The 6,841-nt window shown below is 34.2% G+C and overlaps 1 long non-coding RNA gene across 1 annotated transcript; it reads right to left on the reverse strand.

The window, feature by feature from the left end:
* Positions 1–1,827: 1,827 nt before the first annotated feature.
* Positions 1,828–2,979, reverse strand: LOC121412793. The gene is made up of 3 exons (XR_005969675.1): positions 2,929–2,979; positions 2,273–2,374; positions 1,828–1,867 (listed from the first exon to the last, which is right to left on the reverse strand). It is a non-coding gene; the product is annotated as an uncharacterized LOC121412793 (long non-coding RNA).
* Between the last annotated feature and the right edge of the window lie 3,862 nt (positions 2,980–6,841).

Genomic DNA, 6,841 nt, shown 5'->3' on the forward strand with positions numbered 1-6,841 from the left:
GAAAAATCCACGCATGTCATACAATGGACCTGATGTTATTTTAATACACGTTTCAGCAATTACATCTTAATACTGATACTCAGTCATATCTACTTTGCAATTTGCCTTTTGGGGGTTTAACTAAAAATGATTTTACTGGTCAGGCCAGAGTTTTGCAGGATTTGTTCTTTCATTTCGATTCCAAAGAGGTTATCTTTAGCAACAATATTAAGTAATGTAATGGTATATCATTATAAACACTAATAATAATATTCCATACTCATGATTGATTCGGGTATTCGTATTTTGCCAAAAAAAAAACTTACCCAGGGTGTGAATAACTCAGGACATCCTGGATCCTCCCAATATGTAGTTTCATCATTCTGCTGCTGTGGATAGCAGCCTGACTATTGGAAAAAGGACAATGTTTTGATATGAAAAGGATGAAGATAATAAACATTATATTAATAATGATAATAACAATAATATTATTAATAATTATAATAATAATAAGACGAAAAAAAGATAGAAAGAAAGAACAAAAAATACATCTTATTATAATGATAATAGCTGGATTGTTACACATAATAGTTGCACCCAACGACAAATGACGATAGAAATAGGCGAAAAAGAGGGGCGGCAGATACCAGAATTTGTAGGTCACATGTTTGTTTGTTTTTTTACATAATAATTTTATTTGCTTTTTAAGAGAAAGAGTAAAATATTAGGTGGTACAAAGAGATGGCATGAACTTCCATTCAAATGAAGTAACTTGATATAATGTATGTAAATTAACGATTTTGACAACTTACTTCGTACTGAAAATAAGGAGTAGTGAGTTCAAAGTAATAATCTTCTTCTTTTAAAGATCCGTTTGCAACTGCTTCAAATGCTGATTCAACGATCTCAAACATCTGTATGATGTTATATATTTCAATATCTATTTTGTTTTGAATATAAATATATTGTGAATAAGCACAAATCTAAAATGGCATAAATACGTGTTAACATCCGATCTTATTAATATGTTCAGTATTGTGGAGCGTTGTAGCCCCGTGGATAAGTCTTCGGACTTTGAAACAGAGGGTCGTGGGTTCGAATCCCAGCCATGGCGTAATTTCCTTCACTTTGTGCTGCAGTCGACCAAGGTGAGGTGAATGGGTACCCGGTAGGATTTTTCCTTGAACGCTTTAGCGCCTATTAATATGGCGGCTCAGCTACAGCCGGGGTAATAATATGATACCAATTATCAAAGCGCAGTAGAGTATATGCACATAGTAGCTGCGCTATATAAATGGACCTGTTATTATTATTATTATTATTGTGATTATTTTGTTTTTATATGTTACATATGATAACCTTACCATCTTCCATTCAAGCTGATACGGTGATACATCTGTCGATCTGACGAAGTCCTCGATCAGCGGCTCATATGAACAGATGTAATACTGTATAATAATCATCATGGTATATGTGTTCGTGGTTATTCATATTATACAAAGGAAAAATCCACGCATGTCATACAATGGACCTGATGTTATTTTAATACACGTTTCAGCAATTACATCTTAATACTGATACTCAGTCATATCTACTTTGCAATTTGCCTTTTGGGGGTTTAACTAAAAATGATTTTACTGGTCAGGCCAGAGTTTTGCAGGATTTGTTCTTTCATTTCGATTCCAAAGAGGTTATCTTTAGCAACAATATTAAGTAATGTAATGGTATATCATTATAAACACTAATAATAATATTCCATACTCATGATTGATTCGGGTATTCGTATTTTGCCAAAAAAAAAACTTACCCAGGGTGTGAATAACTCAGGACATCCTGGATCCTCCCAATATGTAGTTTCATCATTCTGCTGCTGTGGATAGCAGCCTGACTATTGGAAAAAGGACAATGTTTTGATATGAAAAGGATGAAGATAATAAACATTATATTAATAATGATAATAACAATAATATTATTAATAATTATAATAATAATAAGACGAAAAAAAGATAGAAAGAAAGAACAAAAAATACATCTTATTATAATGATAATAGCTGGATTGTTACACATAATAGTTGCACCCAACGACAAATGACGACAGAAATAGGCGAAAAAGAGGGGCGGCAGATACCAGAATTTGTAGGTCATATGTTTGTTTGTTTTTTTACATAATAATTTTATTTGCTTTTTAAGAGAAAGAGTAAAATATTAGGTGGTACAAAGAGATGGCATGAACTTCCATTCAAATGAAGTAACTTGATATAATGTATGTAAATTAGCGATTTTGATTACTTACTTCGTACTGAAAATAAGGAGTAGTGAGTTCAAAGTAATAATCTTCTTCTTTTAAAGATCCGTTTCCAACTGCTTCAAATGCTGATTCAACGATCTCAAACATCTGTATGATGAAAATAAAGGTATTTGAATAACACCGACGGACCCATATTGCCAAACAAGCACCACAGAAAATAATGACAATAATATAAGACATCAAATTACGTTTCTCTCTAAGCGCTGCATACTATTAGCCCGGCAATCCAGATCGGACTTTCGAGCAGTCAAGGATTTCCTTTCTACTGGGTACCTATTTACTACACCTTGGTGGATGACAAATGTAGATAATCGCCTTGCCAAAGGACGGGAGTGCTGCGGTGGGATTTGAACCCCGATTCAACGTCCCCGGTTCGACGTCCGGAGACGTATCCACTAAGCCACAACACCACTACCGTTTCTTTATGTGATACTCTTTTTATATATGTGATATGCATCTTTTCAAAAATATTTCAACACAAATGTATGTCTTTAGATATCCACAACGTATAAACATTCTGAAATGTTTTGACAACTGTGATTCCGTTTACATCTGATCTATTGAAATCAATTATTTAAATTTCCTTTTAAATTTCTGAAAATATTGCAAGAAATAACATCCGAAACCAGGAATCTACTAACCTCTTTACTGAGTTCCCGACTCCTACGTGATTTCCTTTCACAGCTTCCAGCCTTTCAGGAATAAAAATGCCATGTTTCGATTAGTGATGTTGCCTCGATATAGTCATGTCACAACCAACTACAAATGATCCTGTGCTTTACAAATATGCGAATCGAATAAAAGCTACCGTAGATCGCATAGCAACCATTATTGCTACACAGAATTAAAATGGTATGATAAAGAAATAATTCATAGTTATGTAATACGATTACAATATTTCAGGAGTTTGATTTGACTTAAACTAACCAAAAACATACGTATGACCTCACAACGCAAGGCAGATACTGTATAAAAACCAAGGTACGATTCCTCAAAAAATCGATCAGTATCAATCTTCAGGGTTTTCAATTTTTCCATTTTCAATTTTAGATGATATGCGGACAAAGTGTAATTTTACTAACATATTCGTTGGAACCAGCAGTACGGAACTTGAAATAGTAATCATGCTTTTGCATCCTTCCATCTAGTACGGCCAATAGCGCTGATTCGAGGGCCTTCAACATCGCCTGAAAAACAATCAAAAGTAAATGGTGATTAATAAATATAGAAATTGCAACAATAATATGAATGCTACTTCTACTACTACTACTACTACTGCGGCAAATAGTAAAATGATAATGAAAACAATAATAGTAATGAAGATATTGATAACGACGATGACCAATGTTTTGATAATGATAATAACAATGACATAAAAAACAAAAGACAGTCATAACGATGATGATAACAATCACAATAATAATAGTAATATTAGCAATTATAATGATTACAATTATATTAATTACTACTAATGATGATGATGAAAATATATTAGTATAAAACAAGATTTTACCTCCTCTCCGACTTGTTCCCCATCCGTACTTTCTTGTGATTGCGGTTTCCTTCCCATTATGCTGTTTAAATTAAAACAAAACTAACATGTTTACTAATGAATACGGTAAAGCAATAGGTGTATGAATATTAACTTTTAACTTGTAAATTTTACCCATATATAGATAAAGGAGACATCCATTTTCCTCAGTATCTATCACCTAAACAAGACGCAATCATTAAAACAATCAGAAATAATCTTTTCTTCACTCTAAACAAAAAATATACCCAATGTAGGGTAAAATGGGAACATGCATGTTGGTTGGGTAAAAAGATACCCAATATTTTGTAAATTTAACGTTGCGTTGAAATAGCCCAATACGGGGTAAAATTGTACCTAGGACACATGCATGTTCCCTTCCCACCCAATATTAGGTAAAATTTTACTCACTGTTTTTAGAGTGTTGAGAAAAAAGAATATCTTGAATTTCATATTCATCACAATAAGCATGACCTCTCAAGTCTCAATGATGATTATTTGAAACATTTGAGACGAGACAAAAATCACGAAATGCTAGATTATGATGTATAATATATTTTTACCTTATGTTTATTTTTCTATGTTTGAACCACAAGTCGATATTCGTCTTCTGCCTTCGGTATTTGCCGTTTGGTTAACTGAAATAGAAAAGTAAAAATAATATCATGCTATGAAACCTGACAGACTTGAATATTGTTGATAATGTCATGAAATATGATTTATGATAACGGCAAACAAACTATTGTTTGCTTGATATGAAGCTTGGAATTGACTGGCTATAGACCACCGTTATTTATTGTTATTGTATGCAATTTTTTGACGTCACGATGGAAATACCCAGCCTACACGTATTAGATAATCTGTGATAAGTCTTGACTGTCTGCCATTTCGGCGTAATCCTTAAGGCATCTTAATGGAGGAGCCGTGGTGTAGTGGTTCTGACGTTCGCCTTGTAAACAGAGGGTCGTGTGTTCGAATCCCACCGCGGTCTGGCGTCCTTTGGCAAGGCGTTAATCCACACTTTGCCACTCTCGACCCAGGTGCTAAATGGGTACCCGGTAGGATGTGAAAGTCATTGTAGCTTGTCCAGTACTGTGTGCGCCTCACCGGCGACTGACTGGAATACTCCCCAGGGAGTGGAGGATGTGCACACATTGTGTGCGGGAATGACTGATTGAATCCGATGACCAGGGTAATAATATATCTGTGAAGCGCTTAGACACGTCGTTCCGATGTATTAAGCGCTATATAAAAGCGGATTATTATTATTATTATTAATACTTTTGTTGTACTATCATTATTGATCGCTTGATAATGTAATCTTACGATATCTAAAACAAAATTATAATATCTTATATGAAATATTTTCCTAACAACTCTCACCACTCTCTCTATAAGGATTTGTCTCTCCTTAAATATTTATGTTATTGTTTACATCTTCTAGTATATCAGCTTCATCTGTTATCATTGAGATCCCGTCTTTCATTTTTTTAATTATCTTTTATATTTTTTTTCAGTGCACATGAAATGTTACCAGTGACATTTTGCTTGCTGATTGCTTATTAAACGCAACATCATAACTGAAACACGACCACACTGAAACATGCGAAAAAAGCAATGCAGAATAACATTGTGGAAGACAATTAGTGCACCGACTCAGTTCAATGCTATTAGTATTTTTGTCCAACTGTATTTCTTGTAAACATGGTAAACTGAAATACATACATTAATATAAGCATAAAAATACATTTAGATGTAAAATTGTAAAAATCAAAATAATGCCACACTTACTATCTGCAACGTCTCTTCGTTTTAACAATGGATGTCTGTTGCGCGTCTCAATGCTTAACGTAGAGTGATTCGATATCTCTGTTTATAGAAATAATTTCTGGGCCGTGCGTAAAGTAAATATTTGACGCCCGTTACATTGGATATCACGTGATGTAATGTAGGGTCGTGATTGGATCAGAAGAACGTGATATCAGACCCCTACGACAAAGATTTGGAAACCCGACTGGAAAATCATTGCGAAATCTATATCTGATGCATTACGTCATATATTTCATTTCCTGCAAGATCATGATCTATTTTTTGCCAACCCACCTAGATAAACGTTTTGGCTGGAGCTCTTTAACAATCAAACAACGAAAACTTAACTCTCATGACAACAATATTTGATGCGATACTGCTAAATTTCGTTCGTTCATTTACACCCTCTTTATTTTAGATATTTTTTTGCTCCTTTTTATTTTTTTTATTTGTTTCTTCTCTCCCTTTTCTCTCTGGAATATCTATATAACTATATGCAGTTTTAGCGTCGTCTACAACCGCTTTTTATCATCCAGGAACTCTTTGTTACTTAATTGTGTTTCTAAGTTAAATGTATTTTTGTGCTTTCATCCGGGTCTTATTCTCCTTCATTAATTCAGGTAAGTTATAGAGCGTTTAAAATCACGCCAGATCTAGTGGGTTCCAAAAGAGATGGGTAACAATACAGGCGCGGATGAAGGAGGGGGCCGAGCCGGCCCCGGCCCCCCAATTTTTTGGCAACCTGCAAAAATTGTACTCTTTAACTTCATCGAAACGATGAAAAACAGAAAGAAAAGTAAGACAGAGATATTATGCCCATGATGTGTAATTTACAACCTCGTAACGGCCGGCCCGACCCCGAAAGGAAACAAGAAAAAGGTGAGGGGAAGAATTGGTAATAGACTTTATATAAAAAAATTTCGCTCGCGCTTCGCGCTCGCATTAATTGCCTGTGTAATGAATGTCATTCAAGAGGATAAAATGGCACTTAATATATCCAATTCTGAAATCAATTTGCATACAATATTTTAGCTCGCATATTAAGCGTTCATTATTTTGTTTGATTTAGAAAAATTGTTAATATATATCAAAATTTTCAGCTCGCGCTGCGCGCTTGCATTGTTTTATTTGTGAGATACCTATCCTCTTTGGAAATTCTTACCAAAATTTCTCAAAATGTCCCTTTATCATGTGAGTATATGAAAATTTTATGC

The sequence above is a fragment of the Lytechinus variegatus genome, chromosome 4 (genome assembly GCF_018143015.1).
Source record: "Lytechinus variegatus isolate NC3 chromosome 4, Lvar_3.0, whole genome shotgun sequence".
Classification (NCBI taxonomy): Eukaryota; Metazoa; Echinodermata; class Echinoidea; order Temnopleuroida; family Toxopneustidae; genus Lytechinus; species Lytechinus variegatus.